The sequence below is a fragment of the Schistocerca americana genome, chromosome 1 (assembly GCF_021461395.2).
Source record: "Schistocerca americana isolate TAMUIC-IGC-003095 chromosome 1, iqSchAmer2.1, whole genome shotgun sequence".
Lineage (NCBI taxonomy): Eukaryota > Metazoa > Arthropoda > Insecta > Orthoptera > Acrididae > Schistocerca > Schistocerca americana.
In genome coordinates, this window is record NC_060119.1 from 373812443 (window position 1) to 373821628 (window position 9186).

The window sequence follows — 9186 nt, forward strand, 5'->3', positions numbered from 1 at the left end:
AAATACTGATCATTTCTACAGGGTGAAAAGTTTTTAAACCGACAAACTTTGGGAGGTTGTAGGGGACCATGTCTGCCTACACACAAGTTTGTGCGGAACACCCAGTGCGCCAATTCTACTCGCACCTGGCCAATTTTTTTTATAACATTAGGCTCAATTACACATTTCGTGCATTTGTAGAAATGATTGCCAGTGATTCTACTACAGCGCTGGTTAAGCTTGTTCTGGCATTACGTTGTCGCGCACTCGAAGCTAAATTTCAATCCTATTCTGAAATGCTTAGTTTTGGTAAGACCTTGCATTGGCCTTAGACACACAATTACTGTGCCTTGGAATCGTCTTCAGAGCCTTGCGACAACAACATTAGTATTTATGGTTGCTGAAAACTACGTTATCTGTCTGATCTGGATCAAGGCGTCCAAGGTTTCTTTCCAGAAAAAACAGGGTGCAAACGATTTCGTAAACTTAAGCGAGAGGTTACACTCTGCTCACAACGGCAGTCCAACCCTCCTTCTCGTTATCTTTGAATCAGGAAATGTGTTCGAACCACAGCTTATTCATTCCGTGCAATATTTAGCATAATTTCGATTTGTAGAGAAATTCTGACGGTTTCTTAAAGTTCAAATGGTTCAAGTGGCTATAAGCACTATGGGACTTAACTGCTGAGGTCATCAGTCCCCTAGAACTTAGAACTACTTAAATCTAACCAACCTAAGGATATCACACACATCCATGCCCGAGGCAGCATTCGAACCTGCGACCGTAGCGGTCGCGCGGTTCCAGACTAGCGCCTGGAACCGCTCGGCCCCTCGGCGAGCTCTGTTAAAGTGCTGATTCACTTTGTATCTACCCATTTTCCTCTTTTTCCCATTACTTTTGACTGCTGGACATTAGTATACTTATTTATAAGATGTTCATATTTTTTATTTGCTCTTCTGTCTTCCGACTGGTTTGATGCGGCCAAACATGACTTCCCATCCATCGCTTTCCTCTTCATCACAGAGTAGCACTGAAACCCAACGTCCTCGAGTACTTCTTGGATACAAACCAATCTGTTCCTTCCCCTACAGTTTTGGCTATCTGTTGCTCCCTCTAGTATCACGTAGATTAGTCCCTGACGTCTTAACACAACTTCTATTATCCTGTCCCTTGTTCCAGTCAGTGTTCTCCGTAATGATATTCCTTTCACCGAGCGAGGTGGCGCAGTGGACTCGCGTTCGGGAGGACGACAGCTCATACCCGCGTTCGGCCATCCTGATTTAAGTATTCCGTGATTTCCCCAAGTCGCTTCAGGCAAACTCCTGGATGGTTCCTTTGAAAAGGCACGGCCGATTTACTTACACGTCCTTGCCTCCTCCGATGACACCGATGACCTCATTGTTTGGTCCCCTCCTCCAAATCAACCAACCATTCCTTTCCTCGGCGGTTTTGCGGAGAGTCCTGTTTCTTATCTTATCAGTCCGCCTAATTTTGATCATCCATCTGTAACGTCTCATCTCAAGCGCTTCGATTCTCTTCTTTTCCGATTTTCCCACAGTTTTTAATACTCCAGACGTACATTCTTAGAAATTTCTTTCTTAAATCAAGATTGGCGATCCTGTACAGAGGCTCGAAATTTAGCGCGGACTTCAATGCGAGACGCCTATAACAGTTTCCACAACGAAACATTGTCTCGAAACCTGGCATAAAATCCAAAGAGATTCTCGTCGTATGTGAAATATGTTAGCGGCAAGAAACAGTCAATGCCTTCTCTGCGCGATAACAATGGTGATACTAACGAAGACAGTGCTGCCAAAGCAGAGTTACTAATCACAGCCTTCCGAAATGCCTTCACAAAAGAAGACGAAGTAAATATTCCAGAATTCGAATCGAGAACAGCTGGCATCGTGAGTAACGTAGAAGTAAATATCCTCGGAGTAATGAAGCAACTCAAATCACTTAATAAAAGCAAGTCTTTTGGTCCAGACTGTATTCGAATTAGGTTCCTTTCGGAGTATGCTGATGCATTAGCTCCATACTTAACAATCATATACAACTGTTCGATCGACGAAAGATCCGTACCCAAAGACTGGAAAGTTGCACAGGTCACACCAATATTCAAAAAAGGTAGTAGGAGTAATCCACTAAATTACAGGCCCATATCGTTAACGTCGATATACAGCAGGATTTTAGAACATATATTGTGTTCGAACGTTATGAATTATTTCGAAGGAAACGGTTTAGACGGCCAGAGTGGCCGTGCGGTTTTAGGCGCTACAGTCTGGAGCCGAGCGACCGCTACGGTCGCAGGTTCGAATCCTGCCTCGGGCATGGATGTGTGTGATGTCCTTAGGTTAGTTAGGTTTAATTAGTTCTAAGTTTTAGGCGACTGATGACCTCAGAAGTTAAGTCGCATAGTGCTCAGAGCCATTTGAAACGGTCTATTGACATACAGTCAACATGGGTTTAGAAAACATCGTTCCTGTGAAACACAACCAGCTCTTTAATCACAAGAAGTGCTGAGTGCTATTGACAAGGGATTTCAGATCGATTCCATATTCCTGGATTTCCAGAAGGCTTTTGACACTCTACCACACAAGCGGCTCGTAGTGAAATTGCGTGCTTATGGAATATCGTCTCAGTTATGTGAGTGGATTTGAGATTTCCTGTCAGAGAGGTCACAGTTCGTAGTAATTGACGGAAAGTCATCGAGTAAAACAGAAATGATTTCAGGCGTTCCCCAAGGTAGTGTTATAGGCCCTTTGCTGTTTCTTATGTATATAAGCGATTTGGGAGACAATCTGAGCAGCTGTCTTCGGTTGTTTGAAGATGACGCTGTCTTTTATCGACTAATAAAGTCATCAGAAGATCAAAACAAACTGCAAAACTATTTAGGAAAAATATCTGAATGGTACGAAAATTGGAGATTGAACATCAATTACAAAAAGGTTCGGGTCATCTACGTGAGTGGTAAACGGAGTTCGTTGAACTTCGGTTACACGATAAATCAGTCTAATCTAAAAGCCGTAAATTCAACTAAATACCTAGGTATTACAATTACGAACAACTTAAATTGGAAATAACACATAGAAAATGTTGTGGGGAAGGCTAACCAAAGGCTGCGTTTTATTGGCAGGACACTTAGAAAATGTAACAGACGTACTAAGGAGACTGCCTACACTACGCTTGTCCGTCCTCTTTTAGAATTCTGCTGCGTGGTGTGCGATCCTTACGAGACAGGACTGACGGAGTACATCGAAAAAGTTCAAAGAAGGGCAGCATGTTTTGTATTATCGGGAAATATGGGAGAGAGTGTCACAGAAATGATGCAGGACTTGGGCTGGAAATCATTAAAAGAAATGCGTTTTTCGTTGCGACGGAATCTTCTCACAAAATTCCAATCACCATCTTTCTCCTCCGAATGCGAAAATATTTTGTTGACACCGATCTACATAGGGAGGAACGGCCACCACGATAAAATAAGGAAAATCAGAGCTCGTACGGATAGATATAGGTGTTCATTCTTTCCACGCGCTGTACGAGCTTGGAATAATAGAGAATTGCGAAGGTGGTTCGATGAGCCCTCTGCCAGGCACTTAAATGTGATTTGCAGAGTAGCCATGTAGATGTAGATGTAGATGTCCTATGTTTGATACCAGCGAACTTCTTTTAGCGCGGGTAGCGGAAAACCTTCACCTCGTCCACTACGTGTTTGACCGTGTTAAGTTCTTGACTGATCTCAGTTTTGTTACTCCTCAATACATTAGTCTTCCTTTGGTTTACTATCAATCCATATTCTTGCCCTGTTGTTCTTCCTCAGTTTCACCGAAGATTGTAATGTAATCGGCGAATCTTTATTTTATCTCCCGACACTGTTCCTTCCATGTACAAATGTAATAGAAGAACAGAGAGAGAAGGCATTCTTAATCCTCCGTTCTTATCGTTCTCTTGTGCGTACTGTATCTAACCAGACCTTCCCCATACCGAGCGGGGTGGCGCAGTGGTTAGACACTGGACTCGCATTCGGGAGGACGACGGTTCAATCCCGCGTCCGGCCATCCTGATTTAGGTTTTCCGTGATTTCCCTAAATCGCTCCAGGCAAATGCCGGGATGGTTCCTCTGAAAGGGCACGGCCGACTTCCTTCCCCATCCTTCCCTAATCCGATGAGACCGATGACCACGCTGTCTGGTCTCCTTCCCCAAACCAACCAACCAACCAACCAACCTTCCCCATATCTTATTCCTACCTTTCTGACAATGTTATACATCTTTCACGATTTTATGTCGTCGACCGGTTTTTCTAGATCCACAGATCCTGTGATGTTATCTTGATTTTTCTTAAGTCTTGTATCCCTTATCAAGTGCAACATCAGAATTGTCCCTCTCTCGCATTTACCTTCCCTACCACTATACTGATCTTCGTCTAACAGAACTTCAGTTTTCTTTTCCGTTCTTCTGTGTATCGCTGTTATCAGAAACTTCAGTATTCATCTGCCATTGTTATGTGCAAGATTGTGTGGATGACGTTCTTCCCAAAATCTTATGGCACGCCTCATACATTCTACACGCTAACCTGAATAATAGACTGACGGAGAAAAAAGTTGCAACACCAAAAGGAGTTGTGCAACATAACGAAAGTTCATAGGCATGTTTCTACTCTGAAAGATGATGACTACTCGAATTTCACACCAGTCGCATAAGAGTGGTGTTACTAGTGCCACTATGACGATGCAAATCAGGTTTGCTTTAAATATACGCTTTAACGGCTGTGAGCGTTTGTTACCTTTGAGACTGGACGAGGGGAATTGACGTTAGTCAAGAACGCCTTTAAGACGACAAAGTCGCCATTGTCAACTCCTCACTGAGTTTAAACGAGGTCATGTAATAGGTCTACGAGAAGCTGGACGTTCCTCCTGCGATATTGCAGATAAACTTGGCGGGACTGTAGCCACTGTACGCGACTGCTGGCAGCGGTGGTCATGAGAGTGTACGGTCACAAGAAGATCGGGTTCCGGACGGCTACGTGGCACTACCAATAGGGAAGACCATCGTGTTCGTCTCTGGCGAGTCGTACTGCATCTGCAGCGGCAATTTGAGCAGTAGTTGGCACTACAGAGACACGGGGAACTCTTACAGATCGGTTACTTCAAGGTCAGCTCTGAGCTAGACGCCCTGTAGCGTGCTTTCAACTGTCTCCAAACCACCGCCATTTGCGACTTCAGTGGTTTCAAGCGAGTAGTCATTGGAAGACAGGGTGAAGGCCAGTTGTGTTTTCTGATGAAAGCTGGTTCTGCCTCGATGCCGGTGATGGCCGTGTGTTGGTTAGAAGGGGGCCAGTTGAGGGCCCGCAAATAACCCGTCCGCATGCTAGAAACACTGGACCTACACGTGGAGCTATGGCTGGAAAATTGGGAATTTGTGGTAAGGACTGTGGGACCAAACTGTTGAGGTCATCGGTCCCTAGGCTTACGCACTACTTAATCTAACTTACGCTAAGGACAACACACACACCCATGCCCGAGGGAGGACTCGAACCTCAGACGGGGGGAGCCGCGCGAACCGTGACAGGCCACCTTAGACCGCACGGCTACCCCGCGCGGTTTTATGGACTGGGATGCGACTTCGTACGATATCAGGAACACTCTTGTTGATCCCACCTACCCTGACTGCAGATCTGTGCGTCAGTCTCGTGATTCGACCTGTTGTACAGCCATTCATGAACAGCATTCGAGGGGATGTTTTCCAACAGGATACCGCTCGCCCATATGTCGCTGTTGTAACCCATCATGCTCTACATGTCCCTCGGCCTGGTCAATTAACAGACCTGTCTCCAAGCGAACATGGGACATCTTTGTACGACAAATCTGACGTCATCCACAAACACCATAAACTGTCCCTCCACTGACTGACCGAGTGCAATGGGCATGGAACCCCGTCCCTCAAACTAACATCCTGCACTTGTACAGCAAAAGGCGGGCACGTTTGCATGCTTGTATTCAACATTCTGGCAGTTACACCTGTTGATAATGTACCAGCGTTTCACATTTGCTGCCGGCCGCGGTGGTCTAGCGGTTCTAGGCGCTCAGTCCGGAACCGCGCGACTGCTACGGTCGCAGGTTCGAATCCTGCCTCGGGCATGGATGTGTGTGATGTCCTTAAGTTAGTTAGGTTTAAGTAGTTCTAAGTTCTAGGGGACTGATGACCACAGATGTTAAGTCCCATAGTGCTTAGAGCCATTTTTTTGTGCCTCAAAGTAGTCACCAGCGTTGTGTAGAACCCGTTGCCAGCGATTTGGAAGGCGTAGTATACCGTTAGCAGACCTATTCTGTTGATGGTGCGAATGGAGCGATCTACAGCCTGTCGAATCTTTGGAACAGTTCTGAAGCGAATGCCACGAAGTGGTTTCTTCATCTTCGGAATTAAATCAAAGTCACAAGGACTTAAGTCACCTGCGACCAGCTTTGCGAAAGAAGCGGCGACACTTTCTGTGCAACCCAACCATCGTTTTGCACGACAATGCGCGGGCACATACAGCGCAAGCTGTCGATGGGTCTGGGAAGTACTGTACCATCCACCATACTCCCAGGACTTAAGTTCTTGTGACTTTGATTTGATTCCGAAGGTGAAGGAACTACTTCGTGGCATTCGCTTCTGAACTGTTCCAGAGATTCGACAGGCAGTAGACCGCCCCATTCGCATCATCAACAGAAAAGGCTCTGCTAACGGTATACTACGCCTTCCACATCGCTGGCAACGGGCTCTACACAACGCTGGTGACTACTTTGAGGTACAGTAACAGGTGCAAACATGTCACTCTTTTATATCGGTAGTGAATAAATAGTTTCCAATATTTAAGCTCCAATAATCGTATGTTAGCCAGAAATATATAGTCCAGAAATTTCTTTACTTTGGATAAATTATTTTTTGATGTTGCGATTTTTTTCCCGTTGTTTTGGTAGGATCTGGTTGGGATACTGGAATCGTGTTGTTGTGGCGCAAGGTACACCTCCCTGCACGGCTGTCATGATTAACGCTTTCCATTATTTCCTACACCTCTTCATCTGAATGCTGGGGTGGCTTTCTTAGGCAAGTCATAGTCATTTCCCTCCCCTATCGATGGCAACATGTGCTTGTCCTCCGTCTCTAATGAGCTGGCCGTCGACAGTTCATTAAAGTCTAATCTTGCTGTCTTCGATCGCTACCAAGAGTGCGATAGTGCCGAAGCGGATGTAACGTTCCAAAATTCCGTTTGCAGACACAGCGAAATGTCGGACACTTTGGTAAGAAAGTCTGTTTCGTACATCGTAAGCAGGATAAGAGCGATTATGGCTGATTTTAAAGCATTATAACGAACCTGCATAACGCAGACATTGTAGCGCTCGATCGCTGAGTACGCAGGGACACGTGTTCGCACCACCTACGCTAACGTGAGAACATTCCGCAAAGAAGAGGATGTGACTACGTTCATTCTGAAAGGCGCTCCGAAACGCTATTGTCCAAAGTAGAAAGAGAACCGGTCTGCTGAGAAGCCCTCTTGGGCGTTACTCGTACACCAGCTGGCGTCTCCCCTCCACTAAAACATGGAGGTCGCAGCCAACCGTACTGTCAGAGAAGCGTGCCAGATAATTCCACTCGCCGTCAAAACTATATCTGTCAAAGTTAACACAAGCAGCGGGAACGTAACCCTTGTTAACTGAGTGATGTGTCGAAGTGATAAGAGAGTGTAGTCGTATTCAGGATAAGCCTGCTCCTAATCTCAGACCAGAAATTCTAAAGTTATGTTTCGAGGGCTTTATTCAGTCATCTCTGGCGAATACTGGAATGAATCCTTCCCCACCCGCGTACAACGAAGTTAGCGTCCTATTTCAAATTACACAATTTGATGGTAGAAGGCAAAGAGCAGTTTCAAACATTCTCGTCTACGAGGCAGTGCGTAATGAGGTGAAATTAGGCTCCTTGGATGAAATAGCTTCTGTCTTCTCACAGACAGTCAAAAGCGGGCATGCTGGAATATCAGTGTAGAAGGGACGTCGGGAACGGGCCGTCACCAGGATAGAACTTAACAGTGCTACGTCGAGTTAAGTGATTTATGAAAGTTCTGCAGTGAGTGATGCGGCACAGTTAACTTAGTTGCATTAATTTATCTTTACTGATGGTTCACCAGCTGACTAATTAAATGGGCAGTTTTTTCACACTATATTTTGAAAGAAGTTGAACAAAAACATATACACTTTTATTGTTATTCCTTGGAGTACCTAGTATGCAGAATATTTTAGGAAGAATACAAAATATTTGAGAAGGTTGTAGGGCAGACTAATTCGCATAATACGTACCATATATCATTGAAAACAATTTTTATTGGTTTCAGAGGCAAGTTTTCATTTTGCATGATGGCATTAAACAAAGAAAAGTGCGAGATCATCTACATGGGTACTAAAATAAATCCGATAAATTTTGGATATACGATAGATCGTACAAATCTAAGGGCTGTCAGTTCGACTAAATACCTAGGAATTACAATTATGAGCAATTTAAATTGGAAAGAGCACACAGATAATATTGTGGGGAAGGCGAAACAAAGACTGCGCTTTGTTGGCAAACACTTAGAAGATGCGTCAAACCCACTAAAGAGACAGCCTACAATACACTTGTCCGTCCTCTGCCGGAATATTGCTGCGTGGTGTGGGATCCTTACTAAGTAGGATTGACGGAAGACGTCGAAAAAGGGCAAAGAAAGGCAGCCCGTTTCGTGTAATCACGCAATAGGGGTGAGAGTGTCACTGATATGATACGCGAGTTGGGGTGGCAGTCACTGAATCAAAGGCGGTTTTCTTTGCGGCGAGATCTATTTACGAAATTTCGATTACCATCTTTCTCTAAAAATGGTTCAAATGGCTCTGAGCACTATGAGACTTAACACCTATTGTCATCAGTCCCCTAGAACTTAGAACTACTTAAACCTAACTAACCTAAGGACATCACACAACACCCAGTCATTACAAGGCAGAGAAAATCCCTGACCCCGCCGGGAATCGAACCGGGAACCCGGGCGTGGGCAGCGAGAACGCTACCGCACGACCACAAGCTGCGGACACTAACTTTCTCTTCCGAATGCGTAAATATTTTGTTGACACCCACCTACGTAGTGAGAGATGATCATCATAATAAAATAAAAGGAATCAGAGCTCGAACGGAAAGATTTAGAT